This window comes from Mirounga angustirostris, unplaced genomic scaffold (assembly GCF_029215605.1).
Source record: "Mirounga angustirostris isolate CCGP_5_RB_7025 unplaced genomic scaffold, mMirAng1.0.hap1 SCAF_9, whole genome shotgun sequence".
NCBI lineage: Eukaryota > Metazoa > Chordata > Mammalia > Carnivora > Phocidae > Mirounga > Mirounga angustirostris.
The window spans coordinates 100246362-100267165 of NW_026991717.1; the positions used below are offsets into that span (position 1 = coordinate 100246362).

The 20804-nt window shown below is 40.0% G+C and overlaps 1 protein-coding gene and 1 long non-coding RNA gene across 6 annotated transcripts in view; both read left to right on the forward strand.

Annotated features, from left to right (window-relative positions):
• LOC135361619 (uncharacterized) overlaps positions 1-15290 on the forward strand; it is a 43601-nt gene extending 28311 nt beyond the window's left edge. The window contains exon 2 of the long non-coding RNA XR_010405193.1: positions 1-15290. This exon is cut by the window's left edge and continues 23897 nt beyond it. This is a non-coding gene — a long non-coding RNA (uncharacterized LOC135361619).
• Positions 1-20804, forward strand: part of SAMD4A (sterile alpha motif domain containing 4A) — a 206657-nt gene that overhangs the window by 31274 nt on the left and 154579 nt on the right. The gene's annotated exons all lie outside the window — the stretch shown is intronic.

The window sequence follows — 20804 nt, forward strand, 5'->3', positions numbered from 1 at the left end:
CCTGTGAAATTGATTCTTTTAAATGGTTATACAGGTCTTTGGCTTATTAGCCAACCGTATGACTGAGCAAGTGAGTCCTGTTTTCAGGAATTCTATGAGTCAGTTAGATCTTTAAGGACGGGTGTGTGTGTGTGTGTGTGTGTGTATCAGTCACTCCCAGGGACACTTAGAGCTCTTTTACAGTTTGATACATTCCCCATCCCCTAGAAGACATTTTCTCAAAAGGGAGAACTTTGCTACCTCCATTAGTTTATTTTAAAGAATTTTTTTGGTTTTATCTCTTTAAGTTTTTTTATATCTTTTTATTAAGAGAATTTTTTTAGAGTAGTCTAAGCTTCCCAGGAAAATTGAGGGGAAAGTATAAAGATGTCCCATATGTCCTCTGCCCCCACACACTATTACCTATTTGAATGCTTCATTCCCTTGGCCTGCCCTTGTTGACCATACCTGTTTAAGGCATGATTAGTTGTTTGCTCCTTGCCTGGCTGGTCCAGTTTTTGGTGTTTCAAGGTACTGATTTCTCCCCGCTTAGTAACCATTCCAACAAGAATGGTGGATTTTCATATTGCCTTTTAAATAGAATAGGTCTCTGTAAGGCACATTGTAAGTTTCTCGCTGAATTTAATGAAGACAAATTAAATCTGTATCTTTATTGAAGCAATTCAGGTGATGAGAAAGGAAGCTCTTGAATCAAGAAAGAAGGTACGGGGGGTGATGTCGGATACAGAGAGACTTAGGGCCACTTTTCTGAAACACAAAATGAGCTTCAGTGCTAAGAAAACTCCCAGCTCTGAATAAGGAGTTGATGGAATGTCCATGCAAGATGGAATTTTATTTCTGGGACATTGTTGGAAACCCATTAGATGGGATGATCTTCAGTCTTTTGTAGTCTGAAATTTAATGAACTCTTATAAACGTTGTTTATAAATCCTAAGTGAAGAGAAAAAGGGCTCCCTCCTTAAATTTATGTTCTGATATGCACTTTAAAGTTGGAATTCCCATTGCACTTCTGATCTTTTCTTAAACTGTGAAATCTATCACACATACAAGAGTGTATCACATTTATGTACCACTAAAGATTGATAAGATGAATGCCTCTGTGCCTACCACCCAGACTAAGAAGGAGAACATTACCCAGTGTCTTTAAAGCAGTCTCTGTTAATGTGCATTTCTAGACTTCTTTAATGTGCACCGTGATGTTTTATTTGTGAGCACTCATATTGGTGGATACCAAGCGAGAGAAGCTCAGCCAGTTTTATCTCATATGCAAACTTTTCTCATATTTCCAATCTGATACTGAACTTGAACACAGTTAAATTCTTCCTCTTAGAAGCTGATCTTTAACAAGCTGATTATCCTGCTTAAAAATAATAGCATCATTCATGACTTTAATTTTCCCATTCACACGGCAATTACAGCCGTGGTAGCTTCCCTGAGCACAGGATGAGTATCCATCAGCTTGAGCTTCTGCTGTAGAGAAGGCGAGGGGCCTGTAGGCTGACAATCCATCCAGGCCCAGGAGAAAGCATAGCTAATGGAAACTGTCTTTAAATCGTCGACATTAAATCCACCGAAGGTGTCATTATTTTCTAGGTGTGTGAGAGGGGCATTAAAGTTCTACCCTTTCATTTCTGATGTGGATTTTTTATTGTCACCTACAGTTCCAAAGAGCCAAGATTGGATGCATACATTAAGTAACTACATGCTTTGGTAAAAATCAGAGTTTTGAAAAAGAGAGAGTGAAGGACATTGATTAGCCATTATATTGCATCATTTAGAAATGGGCAGGGAAACTTCCCAGTGATGCCGAGGGCTAGGAAGACAGTTCTCAAGAGGCCCTGTGGAGTGCCCATCCTGCTGGAGGTCTGGGCTCATGGCCAAAGGCACTGGTTCTTTTTTAGGAATGACCAGAGCTGACATTGAGTGCTTCCATTATGTTAAGTGTCTCATAGCAACTGCATTGATAAGGACCTATTATAAATGAGGAAACTGAGACCCAGAGAAGCTAAGGCACCTGCCAGGGTTGTATTAGTCACTGTCTCTGCTTGAGTCTCGTAGAGAGAACATTGCATAGTGGTTAAGAGGATGAGCACCGGGACAGGCCATTTGGGTTCATGGCACACTCAGCCACTTAGTAGCTCTGTGACCTTGACCAAGCTACCTTAACCTCTGTGTGCCTCAGTTTCCTCATCTGTAAAACAGGGATACTGACACTGCTGTCCTCTTAGAGTGGTGTTTAGGATTAAGAAGTAATGACTGTAGGGGCACCTGAGTGGCTTAGTCGGTTAAGCATCTGCCTTCGGCTCAGGTCGTGATCCCGGAATCCTGGGATCGAGACCTGCATCGGGCTCCCTGCTCAGCAGGAAGCCTGATTCTCCCTCTCTTGCTGCCCCTGTTTGTGTTCCCTCTCTTGCTGTCTCTCTCTCTGTCAAATTAAAAAAAAATCCTTAAAAAAATAATAATGACTGTAAAGTACTTGGTCCAGTGCACATCATATAAAGCATGCTTAGGAAAGTCTAGCTAATAAGTGAAGAGTCAGTGTGGAGCATTTCTCTAAGTCTGAGAGTAGTCAGATATTTTAGAAAATAGTTCATTCTTATTGCAAAAGCAACAGTGTTTGTTACAGAGCAGTTAGAAAATATATAGAAATAAAACAGGAAAAAACTTTATCCCACTATCCAAACATAATTGCTATTAATATTTTGTTCTGTTTTCTTCTGCACTGCTTTAATATCATTGTGATCATTATCATGCTTTATAAACAATTTTGCATCCTTTTATACTTAAAATGATAATATAATGATGATATGAGTATTAGCAACATAATATCTTTATAAATATAATTTTAATGATTATAATAATTTCTACATTGCTCCATTGTTTGGTATTGGCTATTATAATTAATGTTTTCATAAACATTTGTGAATAAACTATATTTTCTTAGATTAGGGATCAAGCAGACATGTATATATAACTTTAAAAAACTATTTTACAGAATTAACACTTTGCACTGTAACTAACTTTACATACACAGACCTTAAAAGAAATCCATGTCTTTACAACATCCTTGTTAGGTAAGAGCAAGTTATCCTTAACTTAGAATAAAACAATAATGAACTCATTTCTGGAGGTATTTATTAGGTGCCCGTTTTTACCTAAGGACTGGTTCTAACTACTAGGAGGGTGAAGAAGTTGTAAAAATAAGTTTAAGGATCATCCCACCTTTTAGAAAATATGAAGCATGTACTTTCCACTGTAAGGAAGAGATCAGACCTTTATTTGCCTTAATCTGAGAGGGTGCACGCGTGCATGCCTGTGTGTGTGTGTGTGTGTGTGTGTTCATGCACACTTTTGCAATGCTGCTTCCATGCCATGGGCTTGCTTCATGTGGTTTCCAACAGAGTGAGCTCAAGATTAGAGAGCACCTTGCCATCCTGATTGGCCATTACAGATTCGGATGACGTCTATGTTTACAAGCTGTTTGCAAAATGTTGCTTGGTGCTGCCTAATCTGTGGCATGTGCCTGCTTCTCACACATCCCCTCGTGGGAGGCAGGGCTGAGCCCGGGGAGGGAGCGTGCCCCCTGCACAGTCAGGCGGGGTATGAGGCTGCCTTCCTGAGGCAGGCACAGTAACCTAGGAAAGATGAAGGACACAGGCCCTGTTTGGTCTCCGTGCTCTGGAAATCATCACTAGACTGTCAGCATTCATTCAGCACATTTCTTTGAGGTTTTCTGTGGAATGTCTTCTCATAATGTCTGTTTTAAAGGTTTAGCTTTCAAAGTCCAGAGAGATTGAGTGACTCAGATGGTTCTTAATTCAGCATGCTGCGTGCTGCCTGGCACCATGTTTTTGTACGCCCCCTCCCTCCTTAGTTCTTTCGTTTGGTGGCTGAAGAGAATCTCTGGCTTGTGGAAGTGCTGCTGAAGGTGTATTGGGTGGTCAGCACGTCTTTATATATTTGCCAACACTGTCTTTGGTGCGAAAAGAGAAAGGACCCGAGTCTACTTTAGAGGGAAATTCCCCCCTAGGTTGTGTAACCATTACTTCTTGCCTGGTGGGGAGGTAGGGGTGAGGCATGGACTGGCCAGTGGAATGCAGGCAGCCTCTAGAAGCTAGGAAAAGCAAGGAATGGGATTCTTCTCTAAAGCCTCCAGGAGGAACACAGTCCTGCAGACATCCTGATTTTAGCCTAGAGACACCCATTTTGGACTTCTGGTCTCCAGAACTATGAGCTAGTAAACATGTGTTGTTTCAGGCCGCTAAGTTTATGGTGATTTGTCATGGCAGCCAACAGGAAACTAAAGCCATTCCAAGATGGTCACCGAAGGGTAGGCTGTGTCTGCTCCTGATGGTTCATCTGGAGAATAATGTCCTTTTTGGCATCTGAATGCTTTTCTGAGGGCTAATTTACGCATCTTGAGGGGAAGGTGAATTTAACAGGACACCAGTTTGAAAGAAATAGCGGTAGCTGACTAGTACATCAGTACAGATACCTCTTGGCCACACTGCACTTCTTCTCTCTGCCATGTGATCATTCAGAATGGACTCTTCTTGACTGTCAAAGAAAGTGAAGTTCGTTAAGTCTCTCGTGTGTTAGCCTGATAGCAGAAGTTAGCAGAATCATTCAGAAAACTTTGTTGGAGTGTTTAAACTTGCCTGCAGCATCGAAGGCATGATTTAATCTTGGAAGTAGAAGTAAGATTGCCATGTCTTTGGGGTTTTCTTTTCCCAGTAAGGCATTTATTTGCTCTGAAGGATGGGAACCCATCATGACCTTGAAAATCTCCTTTTACTGGCACTGCTGCTATTAGTTGGAGGTAACTCTGTGGATGCTGTGTTTCTAACTTTCAACCAGCTAGTGAATCGCTGTCTTTTGATCTTTCTGCAGCCTGGTTTTTGTTTTTAACTGTAAACATGACCTGTCCCTTCCAGAACTAGGTCACTTTCATTTTGGTCGGAATAGTTAATAAAAGTTTCAGAGGGAAACAAAGAGTTTCTGCAGCATTTTCTCTTCCAAACGAGCCGGGATGAAACTGAAATGGGGCCGTATCGGCGTCTACATTTGAAATGACAAGAATGTATTTCTACCAAAATATACACTGAACTTCACAATGTAAAGAAGGAACAAAGTCATCTATAGAAAAGCAAGCTCAGGCCCCAGAGCTCACAGAGTACCCATTATAGTCCTCCCAGAAAAGCGTTTTCTTCACCGGAGAACTTACCAGCTAGCTCGGCCTGGCACTGCAATGAGAGGACACTAGCTCTTACTATTCTCTCGACTCGGCGTCTGAAAAGTATTTATTTCTTAGCACATTTCTCTCATCTCTGTGCCTCTACAGCTGGATATTGCTTACGGCTAAATGTTTTTGTGATAAAGTTAATTGCTGAAGCTTCGATTTTTTTTTTTGAGCCAAGTTGCATGGAACATGCAGTAACTGTTGATAAAGTCTTATTACTATAAAAGTCCATTCTGATTTCTTAAAAAATCAGACAGTTCAATTGTCCTGTGAAATAACTGATAGTGATAATTCTTTGACTCTGATACAATCTTAGAATAGCTCAGCTCCAGTGCATTTTTTAGAGGTGAGTGTGGAAAAAATAAGCTATGGAAAGCACTTGTAGTCAGTTGGAAAAAGAGAGAGTTTGTTCCCCCCCACCCCCAGCCAGCAGATAGGCCCAAATTTGTAGAATTAAAATAGGAAGCTGTTAGTGTTCATGATAGGTATGTCTTTTTTCTAAGGGTTCGTCTAATAAAAATGATTAAAAACCAGCATGATGATAATTAGAATTTATAGCACATTTAATTTATGCATTAAAGGTCATATTAATTGTGATTATGCATAGAAATATAGTACTTTAATTCATAAAAGGGAGCCTTTGAATCTTGGCTGGGCATATGGGTCTTAAAGGGAAAAAAACCTAAAAGATTCAAAGAAGGATCAATGAAGAAGAGTGAATGTTAATAATGCCATAGCTCACTCCCCTTTTCATCCATAAAGCCCTATTTATTAATCATAACAGCATCAACAATAATGAGCATATTCCTTGTTTGCCCCATTGGTGACCTTCGAGGTTTCCATTATGCTTGGCAATTGCGCAATGCTCAGAACACAAGTTGCCTTCCAGAGTGGGCAGAAATTCCCTGGGTAGCCCCAGGTCCCAGCAAACCACTCGATCAACCTTTACATAGAAGTCATAGCCTAGGGAATAGCCTTTTCCCCTCTGGTTTTGGCCTCTGGTTGCCTGTGAGGTTACAAGAACATGATACATAGATTCAGGTAACACACTGGGTTTGATGGGAAATAAACCAGCAATAACTGTTGTCAAGCTAATTATTAGTTTAGACAGATGTACTCAATCTGTGGATAGAAGCCCTCGGATCGGACCCTCGTTTGACCTCCAATGTGCAGACCCTTTTGCTGAGGTGAGCGGGGTGGGTAGTAGTGGGTACCTTGTACCACTGGAGTGGAGTTCCCTTTGGTTTCCAAATTGCATCTCTGAATAGCACAGGATTTGAATTATTACTTTAAAAGTTGTTTATCTTTGGAAAATAATAACTGAAAATTTACCCAGCAAAAAAATTTTTATTCAAAGAAAATCCTTTCCATTTTGATTTGGGTTACATATAGTTAGCCAGTTTCTTCTAATTTTTTTTCATTTCTTTTATTCTATCCCTCAACGTCCATATTTTTGTGATAGGATACCATCATTTTTGTATTCACCATTCATGTGATAGGATACCATTCATTTTGTATTTGTATTTTTGAATATGGTGAACTAATCTGCATGTCTCCAATCCTTCTTTGAGTCACCGGAAGCTCTTTCCTGCTCAGTAGAGTTTGGGCTATTATTAATTTTACCTCTTACTTAAAATCTTGTCTTTCTTTGAATGTGAATGTCTTCATTTCCCCTAATGCCTATTCAGTCAACTCTAATTGCTGTTTCTTCAGTCTAGGGTCATCTTCATTAGTTTAATTATCGTAGAAGCCTGTTTCCTAAATGTGCTAATAGCATGAAAATGACTTATTTCCATGTTCTCTGTTGTGCTACATTAAGAAACAGACAAAAAGAAAAATTTGTACAGGAAGACTGAAAAACATCAGTTTTCTAGGATGGCGCATTCGAGGTTGCTGCCCCCAGCCTCATCTACCTCTAGGAGTCAGGACCTGAGCTGGAGAGCAGAGGGTGGAGCAGGGGGCTGCCTGAGGCAGTCAGTCAGTAGCAGAAAAAACCACAAGCCTCATAAAGAGGAAAAGCCAAGGGAAGCAAATACACTTGACAACAAGAACAGGATACATATAGGAGCAGAAGGCCTGGGTCAAGAGCTGGATGTTGATTAGAGGGAGATGGGAGCAGGTAGGGATGAAATGAAGCAGGTAGCAGGCATTGCTTTGACCAGAACTGGGTGTTCTTGATTTGCCTCTGTTGGTAGGTAGGTTCATGGTGTGTGCATGCCAGGCTGGTTTAAAGGGTTAGGGCTGGTTGTAAACAGTCATGGTGCAAAGAATGTCTTTACAGTGTACCCAAACATATTGTAGAAAAGTCACCCTCTCAGAGATACTTGTCCCATTATGGCATACCAACCGTTGCCGGGCTCCAGCTGGGACATTTCTCTGTGCTTCTTTCTTACAGTGCCTGATTTCCAGTTCCCATCCAAATGAAAGTGGACCATGGGATGAATGATTTGTTTGCATGTGATCTTCCTTCCATTCCTTTGTAACTTTTTTTAACCTTGTTTCTTGAGTTTCACATAGTATCTCCTTTATTCTACCAATTATATGTCGTAAGCAATTTGTATCTTTAAAGTGAAGGTTCTTGGGGCATGTGGGTGGCTCAGTTGGTTGGGCGTCCGACTCTTGATCTCAGCTCAGGTCTTGATCTCAGAGTCGTGGGTTTGGGCCCTGTCCAGTGTGGAGCCTACTTAAAAAAAAAAGAAAAAGAAAAAAGTAAGTTAAAGTGGTGGTTCTCAAAGTGTGGTCTGGGGAACCCAAAGGTCCCTTAGGCCCTTTCAGAGAATCTACAAGGTCAAAACTGTTTTCACAATACCACTAAGACATTGCTTGCCTGTTTTTGCTCACATTATCTCATGACTGTACAGAATATACGTTCATCAATAAGGATTCAGCTTCCATGCCACAGGTAACCTTTAAGAAACAACCAGTTGTCGAGTTTTAGTGTATATCAAAGAAGAATCCAAAAAGGGCTATTAAAATACTCCTTCCTTTTCCAGCTACATTTCTGTGAGGCTAGATTTTCTTCGTATACTTTATTTATTTTTTCTTCATATACTTTAACTGAAAGAGCATATCGCAAAAGATTGACTGCAGAGGGAGATATGAAAATCTAGCTGACTTCAAATCAAGGCAGACATTAAAGAGATTTGCAAATATGTGAAAACTGGCTCTTACTAGTTTTTTTCCTGTAAAATAGTTATTTTTCATAAAATATGTTATTTATGTTAACATATGATGGGTTTATTGTTATTTTAAAATAAATTAATAAATATTTTTAAAGTTTCTTTGTTTTAATTTGTAATACAGTTTATCTGGATAGGTATAATCCACACAAACGGAAGTTTTTGGGGGTTCTCAATAATTCTTAAGAGTAGAAGTGGATTTTAAGACTAAAAAGGTAGAGAACCACAGCATTAAAGTAAGCATTTGTTTATAATGCAAGAATTGGGTTGTTTAATGACACAAATGTATGGTCCACAAATGTACAGTGTTAAAGTCAGAAATTGATAATGAAAGTGACTTTTACAAAGTACTTGGTCTGGGTCTCTCCTGTCTTCCCTGCTAGCAGTTGCTACATTTCCCTCTTCTTTCTTCCCCTTACACACCAATAACTGTAAAGCCTGACGTAAATCCTGTAAAAATATGTGGGAAACACTTAGTTGCTATGTATTCTTTTTTCATAAAATGTTTCAAATTGCCAATAATACTTTAATAACAGCAAGCAGTTTTGCCTTTTCTGCCTGAGGGAAACAGCTTTACAACAAAATTTCATTGATTCTCCAGTTATTTATCTGTTAAAATAAAAGCCAAAGTATCAGCCTCCTAAGAGGAAGACTGGAGAAGCCACATTATTTCTTCCAATTAAAGAGATAGAACTTATAAAATGGAAAGTGGCTGTGTGATCATCAGATAAAGTCCTAGATTCAGAGGTGAGACCAGGGTTGGGACTTGGTTTTCTTGAGTGCAGCTCAGTCATTGCAAAATGCACTGTTATTACTGTCACCTTTCTTTGATACTCTGCCCAGTATGTGTTCGATAAAGATTAACTATTCAAAGAGCCTATGAGACAGTGCATATCTAGTACAGAGGGAGATGGACCAGAAGTCAAGGGCCCTGGCTTCTCTCAGCTCCTCACGAGCTCACCCTGTGACCTTGGATAAGTCACCCAACCTCCCCAGTGCTTCTGGGTCATCTGTCAAATAAAGACTTACCAGCCTAGAGAGGTGGGAGGCACCTTTAGAGTTTATAATGTAATTTATTTGTCTTCCATCTCATGTAATGATTACAACAAACCTTGAAGTAACTAAGGTGGGTGTCATTACTTCCTTGCAGTTAAGGAAGTACCTGGGGTTATATGATTAGTAGTAATGACACTCCGTTCTATTCCTCGTCCTAACAATACAAAACCTCTGCCCAGGTGTACATGAACCAGTCTCTTGGTCCTTGAGAAATGCGTGCTCAAAGCACAGGCGATGTCTTTGACTCCTCAAGTTGGAGCTCTGAATGATTTCATGTAGCAATATGGCTACAGGTGGTTTTTCAGGACTGGATATTTTTTTTTTTTAAAGATTTTATTTATTTATCTGAGAGAGAGAGAATGAGAGAGAGAACACGAGAGGCGGGGAGGGTCAGAGGCAGAAGCAGACTCCCTGCTGAGCAGGGAACCCGATGTGGGACTCCATCCTGGGACTCCAGGATCATGAGCTGAGCCGAAGGCAGTCGCTTAACCAACTGAGCCACCTGGGCGCCCCAGGACTGGATATTGTAAGCACTACATTTGAGGATTATTGTGGGCTATGTAGATACTTGTGGGTTGACCTAAATTCCCAATCACCTCTTACGGCATTGTTTCATGAAAAAGGTGTTTTGAGCTCCATACAACCTGTATGTAAATGAGCTTTTGAAATACAGAGCATTCTATAGTTGGGCATTCTTTTTAAATGTTTATCATTTTTATTTTGTGACTTATTTGAAATCGTAATATGGTATCACTAAGAAGTCAGAATATTTTACCTGAAAACGATAGTTTTAAAGTATATTATTTTAAATAGTATTTCCTCCAAAGTAAATAACTTTACTTCATTATTTTATTATGTAGAGAGAGCCTCCCACTCCGCTCCCTCAGAAGGCAGATTTAATTGTATAATAGAAGTGAATGGGGGAAAAATTCTTATCAGAGATTGCCTATATAAAAATAAAATTTCATTGTACTCCATCGTCTTTTAAGTAAATTTTACTTGTATTTACAAGTGGCTGTACAATCTGTGGTGTGTCCTGTGTGACTCTGTATAAAACTACACACTATTTCTAGAGAAGATAACTAAAGGCAGATAGCTGCCTCGATTTAAGCATATCCCATATAGAGAATGAAAGTATAAAGCTTCCCATAGGAAAGATTTTAAGTTGCCTTGTTCTTTCTGGTCATGCACATTTAATATCTGTCTTTGTTGTTCTCTTTAAAACTATTCAGTTACACCATACTTTCTTATATTCCGGGGGGAAAAAATATTTCCGTAACTCTCCCTTGAATTATGTGACAATGCCTATTTTTCATTTTGATTCTTTAGAACTTCTTAAGTCTTTCATGAACAGAAAGATCACATACTAATACATCATTCTTATTTTCTTTTCTTACTCCATTAGAAGCCTATTCTGCCCGTTACGGTTTCGTGTCATTGTATGAAGCTGTGTATGTCTTGGTGATTGTGTCAATAGCCCTTAAAGCATAGGGTCTGAGCGTGGGAAGGCTCCCTCCTGCTTGAGGCCATTTATTGGCTCGTTCCAGAATTTAATAATATGAAGACTTGACTGTTGTGAATTCCTTTGGTTAAGCTAAGCTTTTGTAGAATTAAATGTACTATTATTGATTTCCTTTTGCTAAATTGATGTAATTATTTTGCTTTGACAAATTCAGGACCTTTTAATGCCTATCTTGTCACCAATCTTATAGTTGTGTATTTTTTCCCAACATAACAATGCACAGTTTCAAGAGCACTGAATTTTCAAAAGTATGTGAAATTTCTTTTTATAAGGTAGCAATAGAAAAAATAATATCCTTTAATTGCAAAAGGAGAATTTTGAGTGTGAGCTAGTGAACATTGAAGCCAGAACTGGAATTTGTTTCCAGTCGATTTACATTTGAGTAAAATTTATCCTTCTTTCACTTATGTGTCAAACAATTTATTCAAGACTCTGATGAATTTTAAATATATATTTATAAACCAAAGGATTTTTAAAGGTACCAAAATTAAATATTTAATAAATGTGGAGGTGTTTAGATATGGTACTCTTCTTTGTAATTCTATGACAATAAAGGAGAGAAGATGAAAGGATCATTCATCTTCTTGAGGTAATAGATTCTGTAGGTTATATATGGTATTTCTTTCCCAACTGTACATGAAAAAATTGTGGCTCCCCAAACACAATAGGCTATTTCAACAAACAATAAGTACAACTGTGCATTCACGTACGTAAATGGTCAATAAGTTATATTACACGGACATGCAAATATAAATTTCTATGTCAGTAATTTCATTGCAAGCAATAAACCATTTTCTTCACTGAAAGACATGAGTTCAGGCTGGTTTTTAAAATCATGTGAGGAAGAACCTGACAATTCAGAGGAAAGTGCTGTAGGAAGATACTTTAGCCTGTTCCCTAGTGGCTTCACATTTTTGTCTTCTGTGAAGTTGAGAAAATGAACAAATGTCTGGTATTCCATGTACTGATGCAGTCATTCTGATGAGTCATCAGATTTCACAATTAATTTCAAGAAGTCATCCAACCTCCTTTTCCATGAGAGTTCCGACTACCACTAGTCACACATCATTCTACAGAATTAATAGTGAGGCCCTACTAATGACAACTTTAAACTGGACTTGGAGCATCGTTCACCAAGTATTCCCAGGGAGATTCTTTTCTCTGCAACACATCAATGTGCCTGGCTTGTGAGTTTCTTGAAAGTTGGGTACCTGACTTAACCACAATATAAACTATGTTTTCACAAGTTTATTGAGGACTGTATTGTATGGGAATGACTCAGAGCCTCCCTGACATCGAGATGGATGATGTCTTTTAGGCCTGGCCCTGACTTTTTGGAGATGCAATATGAGAGGATGTGTTCCTTAAGGAGCCATTCCATTCGTTAGCCTGTTTTTTTTTTTTCCCCCTGAACCCCCCAGGTTCAGTTTATTGTACCCAAACATTATTAGTCTTTTGGTGACAAACATGGTAAGAATACAAAATTAAATGCTTTCAACTTAGATGAAGTGGCTTCTGGTGTAACTCAGATTACAACTGGCCTAGAGCTCTACGGTGTTGCTCATGTGCCTTATTTGCACCTGTGTGCTGGAGACAATTCACACCAGCGCCCAGGAGCTGACGGTGCACAGCTCTTTCCAATTAGACTTTCAAAGACGTCAACCGTGGTAGTCTGAAATCAGCCATGTTGGGAGTCTTTACACCAAGGAAATTGGCACACTGGAAGTCCTCCTCTCCACTCCCCAAGAACCAGTTATTAATAATACATTTACCAACACACTACTGCTTTAAAACCAAGAGGTACTAACTTCGTAGTTTTGAGATTTTAAACAGTATCTACCGAGGATTGATCACAAAGGAAATATCAAATAAGGCTTTTGACTTTAAGAAATCACAGGGTTAGCCAAACTACCTCCCTCCACTCAAGCATTTATCAAACTTACCTCCTTTCAAACTTGAAAATGAACAAGAGAATTTAAGCCTGGGTTAGAATAGACAAATATGTTTTAAGATGTATTTTTAAATGTTGGTTTCATTTAATAGATCCTTCTGGGTGTAGGTCTTTTCTCCAGTTTGGAGAAAGATGGTTATGTTTACTAAGGAAGATTCCTTGGGACTGCTAATCTTGCCTGGCACGCAAGAGAAGTGGACCAATCACCGACAAGATGCGTTCCTTTCCCTTTTTTCCCCTCTTTTCTTTTGTTTTATTTTTAAGATAACACTTGTCCTTTGGAAAACTACTTACTCAAAGATGTCTTGGGCAGAAAAAAAAATGTTTTACTTCACTATTTATTGGATCTCTTTGAAGCAATGTACTTTTTTCCTAAGGCTAACCATAGAGGAGGGCTAGCATCATACAAAAAAGTCATGTCTTGAATAAAAGTATATAGTTTTCATTAGAAAGATGAGAAAGAGCACCTTTATTGACCAGTGTGTCACTTAAATATGTTTTGAGGGTAGATTTGTAGAATCATTTCCGACACGAATACAACCGCTATCAAATATATTCTTAACAATGACTTAAAATAGAATGAATTATAAATGGGAAAATTTCTAGGAATGATAATCTACTTACTGATATAATTAATAGATAATTATTTCAAGTCAAGTGTTAGTTAGCCAAGATTCGTTTCTGGTATTCAGATATAGTTGTTATCAAGACTGAAAATGTTAACTTTCTTCCCACAGTATTCTAAATTATATTTAAAATCCTTTAATCCCTTGGGGCAGGAGGGGTAATCTTGAGCTCCTGGCTTCTCATTTACATTTTTCTTTTCTAGCTGTGTCTATAAGACATATCTTTACACTCAGTGCATTTTACAAAGCAGGTGTTCTTTCCCTATGTAGCATATATTGGAGAAATGACTAGAACAAATTTAATATAGAACACATTAAGAAATCAGAAAGGGGATCATGCTTGTGGCTAGGGATAACCTTTTTTGTTTTAGCTGGAAGACAAAAACAAAAGCAGGCAAGTCAATTAATTTTAAAAAATAGTGTCTTCCTTTGGACTTGGGAGATGCTTCTCTGTTTTCATTGCTCTCAGGAGAACTTCTGTCTTCTGGATGACCTTAAGTGTAGCCACATTAACGCTGCTGCCATGTCCCTAATTCAGCCTCAGCTGTGATGTGAGGTGATGCTTAGTCATAAGACGCTGCCGGTCATCTCTTACACCAGGCATCCCACTAACCCTGACAGCTCCCTTTTGGTGGGCACTACATATATGCCAGACCTGTGTAGAGAGCCTTACATACATTGTCCCGTGAGGTTGGCAACATCATAATTCTCATTTTTCAGATGTTGAAACGAAGGGTTTGGGAGGTTAACTTGCCTTAGGTCTCACAGTTAGCAGCTGTAGAGCCAAAACTCACCTGCAAAGGGGCCTGATATCACTGCCCACCCCAGAAGGTTGTTGGGAACATTGAAAGAATTAGCCAATGGAAACTGCCCGTAACGGGGCCTGCAACAAAAACAAGCACTGGGTAAGTCTCAGCTATCATCACCATCATCATCACTATTATCATTAAAACTAGGTCAATTTGGAAAAAAATACTAGGTCAGTTTGATCCCTAATTCGGTGCTATTAAGGCCCACCCAAAATGCCAGGTGAATAGGAGTACCCTTCACTCACGTGGCTGTGGTCTACTTAGAGGATCCCATCGTGAGGCAACTGGTGATAAACGGTGCAGATTTTTACGGCGTTGGTCCTACCTTGCTAGTTTAGAAACACCTTCTCTCGCTCTAAGGTGGAATGTTTTTGACTATTTTCAGGTCTGAGGTTTTTTTCTTGAAACTGGAATTAAATCAGGTAGGAAAGAAATCCTAAGGAGTACGTGCTACAGCTGGGGTGTTTCCTCAGCAAACTTAGGTATAATTTTAAATGGCACCTAAGAAAAGAAAGCATTGCTCCATTCCTTTTTTCCTTACATGCAACTGAAGTTTCACACCAGATCAGGTGACAAAAGGAGAAAGGAATTGCTGACATCTGAGAGCTGTTTTGAAGGTGTGACCTCTAGGAAAAGGTCTCGTGCATTGCAATTCCCAGATTTCCTGTTCAGATTTTTAAAATAGCAACTCTTGAACTCAAACAGGACAATCACAGAATAGCCTTCCCTCGATGGCACTCACCACAGAGACCCCAAGAAGGCTGTCGTGAAGCAAGACCCACATGGTTAAAAATGCCTGAGGACTGTTGCGTTTGTGTTTATTTTCAGAACGCCTTTTTGAAGTACATACGCACTCCTAGATTCTATCCTTTCTTTCTAGTCTCCCGTACCCAAAGAAAACAAATCTACCCCCTAAAATGTACAGGATATCGATGCTTTGTAATGCATTGTCTAAGTGAAAAAAAAAGGAAAATCTGATTTTGAAAGCGTTAGGTGAGAATTAGACTGGTTTTTGATATGCCGATGAAGCAGGGGAGAACAGGTTTTTGGGGGAGAAGCAATTAATCTTTTAAAAAAAATTTTTTATTCATTTGGGTTCCTTCGTGTTGCTGATAATATGTGAAATTTAGGAATAAAGTAATGAATATTTCATGGAAGAATTTTTCTTTGGAGGAAGGGAAGTATTTCATTGATTTTTTTTTTTTTTTTTATGTATGAAAATGTGTTACCTACCCGCAAACTTTGTGTTATTGACTTAAAAAACGAATTTTCTTGAATGGATAGAGTTTTGTGGCAGTGACACTAGGATATGGCTTGTAAATGAGGGGGGGAAAAAGCATTTTCTTTATATGAAGGTTATGTTGTTTTTGTTTAAATTAGAAATTAATCATTTAGGGTTTATTTTGCCACATCAATTTTGATGTTGTACTGAGAAAGCTGTAGTTATAATGTCTCTCTTCCATTTCTGCACTCTCATTATCTAGTTCTCAGAGAACAGTTTTCTCAAATAACCAGGCAACTAATGGGGGCACTATCCAGGGAGGCAGGATGGAGGATTATGATGAGCCTCACATGAATGCTTGCAATGTTATCTTCAAAAGAGCATATCCATGAAGTTGTACTTTGTGTTAAAGGCCTTGGCTTGACACATGTAAACACTTAAGAAATGCCCCAGTTTGCCTTGGCATTGAGGAACTTCAAGAAATGGAAGTAGCCCAGGCCTCTGCAAGACAGGGTTTTGTTGATTTGCTCTTGCGTGTAATGTAGTGATGCAGGCCGAGGGAAGTCTCCTGGCCCTGGAAAAGCATCTAGGCCCCAGAGGGTCTCAACCTTGGCTGCACATGGGATTATCTGGAGCTCAAAGTATTACTGATTCCTGGTCCCAGCCCCTGGGACTGTGATCTCCTGGGTCTGCCATGTAGCCTGGGTACTGGGATTTTTGCTTCTCAGAGTGGGTTCTGTGGATGGGCAGCAGTTGCATTACCTGGGAGGCTGTTGTGAATGCAGAGTCTCAGGCCCCACCCAGCACAACTGGGTCAGAGACTGCATTGCAACAAGAGCCCCGAGGATGTACATTCAAGTCACTGGATAGTGTCTAGAATAGGTTTTAAAAACAGGTTTTGGGTGGAATGAGGATAAGCTTGATTTGGACTTGCTGAATTGGAGGTAAGGGCAAATATCCATGTAGAAATATACTGAACATAGTTGGGGATAGCCACCTGGGAGGTCCTGGTTATTACTGCATACCTGCCTTTGGAATCTCTTGACCTGGAATGTTCTCATTCTTTCTACTTTCCCTGAAACACTTGAAGGAAATGGACGATGGCTGTCCAGGGCCCTTCTCTAACTTAACCAGGGAGAAAATAAGAAGGATGTTTCCACTTTCATAAGACCTTAGTGAGAGGTGACAGTATAATGGATGGTATCAGGAGGAACTGGTTTGATTTCATCTATTCCTATTTAATTTCTATCGTGTCTTCTCCAATCACATGATAACTTATATGTCAGTGTGCGATGTGGGGAGGAAAAAGACATCAAACATTACGGAATGACTTTCTTTTCTGGAGCCACTTCCATTGACTCTTATTATACAAACCCTCACTGAGCCAGGGAGCCCAAGAATTACTGATCTAAGACCTTTTGGAGACCACCTGCTTTGACATCTATTTCAATGCTAGCAGGAAATTTCAGAAACAACCAATTTAACTGAGCCCAAATGATGTGCTCACTGAGGTTTGGTAAAACGCCTACAGTTGAGACCTAGAAAGTAAATTCAGTCTTGCCTCTGAGTCACTTGTGACTTTTAACAGATTTTGAGAACTGACAGAATTGCCAAGAAAGCAAATAGTTTTATTCATATGACTATACAGTTATTCTCAATTACCAAATTCAATTGATGAACGCCACAATTATTTTGTAATATAAAGGGCAACCTGAGAAAAGAGATTTTTTTTTTTTTTTGGTGGGGGAAAGTGACCATAAATTATTAAAACATGAAGGATACAGCAAAGATACACAGTGATTAAAAACATATATATCAGGAAAATCAATACCACCTTTCAGAGTGCTTTTCAAATGTAAGGATTTTGTAGGCTAATAGAAGTCTTTGGAACACATACCTGGATTTGACAGCAATAGGCAGTCTGTGTGTTCTTTAGGATGAATTATGGCATGGGTTTGGTTTCCCATACTTTCTCTAAATGATATGCTACTACAGCGAACAGCCCAATCATTTCTTTTTAACACTTAGTTATTTTTTGGAGGATGGCTTCCCTTGTTCCTCCTTCGCTAGGCGCTCTCCCGCATCCCCACCCCCAAAGGCTTTCAGGAGATTAGGCAACCCAAAGAAACTGCCAATGATAGTGTTTTGCTAATTCTATAAATATTTCTGTAAACTTGACTAGAGTGAGGCATAATTTCAGCAATTGGAGTAATGGGCTTTCCTGCTGCTGTGTGCATCCAGATTGCAAGCGCTCCGCCTTCCTGAGTAATTACTCCCACGGTTGCTGCCTCGCGACACGGTCATTAGGCTTCTCTACACTAGGTGTGAGGTTGTAGGGAACATAACGTAAACATCGCCACTCTGAAATTAGCTGCCCCCAAGTTCAGCAGTGAAGATAGCAAGAATAAGTTTCCTTCTAGAACCCGGAGTATTGATTTGTTGGTAAACCCAGGTGGGGTTTGTTTGTTGATACACTGTTATTCTGCTGATCCCCAGGTGATGTTTATACAATGAAAGGTTAAATCCCACAGGCCTCTTTAAAAATTTAGTTCCCATATTTGCAGGTCTTCTCAGAGAAAGGGCCCCAAACAGTGGTTTGCCTGTTTGAAATATCAAGTACTCAGGAAGTACCTAAGGAATAGAACTTTGTAATAAAATAATTTTTTTTAAATTAAATGTTCTGAATTCCTGTGTGCAGCCTTGTTCATTGGGCATGTTCAGCTCATGACTACTGGTCTCGCTTGCCTTGCTCTCCTCACTTTCTTCCCTGCCTCATCCCTCCAGACGCTGTACCTTTCAATTATCCTACTCCAATTTGATATCTCTGTGACTTCAGCTTAAAAGCTTCTAGTTGTTTCTTTTTTTTTTTTTAATTTTATTTATTTATTCATGAGAGACAGAGAGAGAGAGAGAGAGAGAGAGAGGCAGAGGGAGAAGCAGGCTCCCAAGGAGCAGGGAGCCCGATGCGGGACTCAATCCCAGGACCCTGGGATCATGACCTGAGCCGAAGGCAGACGCTTAACCATCTGAGCCACCCAGGCGCCCGAAAGCTTCTAGTTGTTTCTGAAGCATGTGTAGCAAAGTCTGTGTCTCGAGCCTGACCCAGGTTTGGAATTGACTGTGTGTCAGACCGGATGGCAGCTCCTCTGTGAGGTGTGGGCATGAGCATGTGTGTGTGTGAGTTATCTTGTCCTTTTAGACCCTAGGTTTCAAGAGGTCAGGAAAGGTAGTACCTCTACTTTAATTAACACCCTATTTTAGCACCTGATAGGGGTCATTAACACACTAACGGTTAGATATTAGAGTTTATCTGCTTTCTATCAGAATTTCGCTTCCCACAGGATACTGTATTTCTTTCATGCTAATCTATATTTTAATGGCCTCTAAATTGTCAATTGAGAGGGTAATTAGTTCTAATTTGGTGTTAATGCTATGAACATAGAGTAAGAAACTAATTGACATGGCATGCTACCAGCTAGAATTTTATGAACTAAAACTTCTTATCTCTTGCACGACGGTGAGTGATATCATTATGGAGGTGCCATTTAGGACCAAAGTCCTCTTTGCCACTTAGGACGAAGGACGGCTTTGCCTCAGGGTGTTCTGCACCTCGTGAACGGTGGATGCAGAACTGATGGCTTGTTGACGGCCCGGCCGCTTTGATTTTCCCAGTCCAACAGTGCTCCCTTAAACCTACTTTAGGGGAAATTGGTCTAAAAACCTAGATGCATATTTGGTTAGCACATTTTTGTTTTCAATTGCATTTGTTTTTCCGACCAGATACAAGGAAGTCCTTGGAGACTGCAGGATACACAAAACGAGAGAATAGCCATTCCCTGCATCTAACAAATCTAGAGTCTAATAGAAATAGCAATATGGGGTGCCCGGGTGGCTCAGTCGGTTAAGCGTCTGCCTTCAGCTCAGGTCGTGATCCCAGGGTCCTGGGATGGAGCCCCACATCGGGCTCCCTGCTCAGCTGGAATCCTGCTTCTCTCTCTCTCCCTCTGCTGCTCCCCCTGCTTGTGCACTCTCTCTCTCTGTCAGATAAATAAATAAAATCTTTTTTAAAAAGTTAAAAAAGAAATAGCAATACATTCACCAAGCAGGACTTAATATTTTATCTCAGACCTCCAATGTGTATGACTTCATTTGATTTTCACAATAATTGAGGTCAGGGCAGGTATTATTATACCCATTTCATAGTTGAAAGTACCAAGGTTCAGGGAATTTACATAACTTCTCTGTGATTATGTGGCTGTTTAAGAGGTAGAGGCAAGCCAAGGAGTTGAATCTTCTGACTCCCGCTCCCAGAGCCTTCCCTGATCACATCCTACTTCTCTGGTCTGTTTATTTCTATAATCTTATTATGTGATTCTAAGCAATTGCTGTTCCCTTAAAAGTTCAGAAAATTTATGTAATCATAACCCAGCTAAGGCACCACCTTTTTACCTTCCCACTCCCTGACCCTCGACAAATGCTGCTTAACTCTTAATGTCCTAGTCGGAGCTCAGGAAAACTATCTTGGAAAAAGAGGCGAAAAGGAGGGAAAGCAAAAAGAATCAGATTTGAGGAGTTCTTTTTTGTTTCCTTTAGAGAACACTTCAACCGCTGCCCTAAGATGTCAGTGCTAAGTTTAACCCAGAGTAGTTTTTCAAAGGGGAAGCCTGTCAGTCACTCTGGCTGCTCCCTGGCAGATCCTAGCCTGGGCTAGTCTTAGCAGAACTGTCGTTGGTCCGTTTCAGATTATTTCGCACCTGCATACCTGATACACGGTCTTAATGCCTGGTTTGTGTTCGTATGTTTGTTTGACTGATTCATCTTTTAGTTTACTATTCCTTAGATGCTCCCCCAGAATGTGGGCAGGAAAACAAAGACAAGGAGATGGAAGGTGTCGGCTCTGCCGTGTGTGAGCGGCTCGGCTACGGTGTGGGCCGGGCAAGGCGTCCCCGTGGAAGGCGAGGTCTGTGGGTCACCAAGGCAGGTTCATTCACCTTTCTCTGCGGCACTCTGGCTCCTCTAAGCCGCCAGGACAGGAGACAGCCCCAGTTCTATTTGTGTCCCTCTGGTAGTTTATTTGTAAACTGCAGGTCAAAAAGTAATATTAGGTATAAAATCCAGACTGGACAATTGCTCGTTTCATGCAGAGAGGGAGTTTTAAAGGAAATCAGCTGACTTCCTGACTTGCTGAATGAAGTGTGAG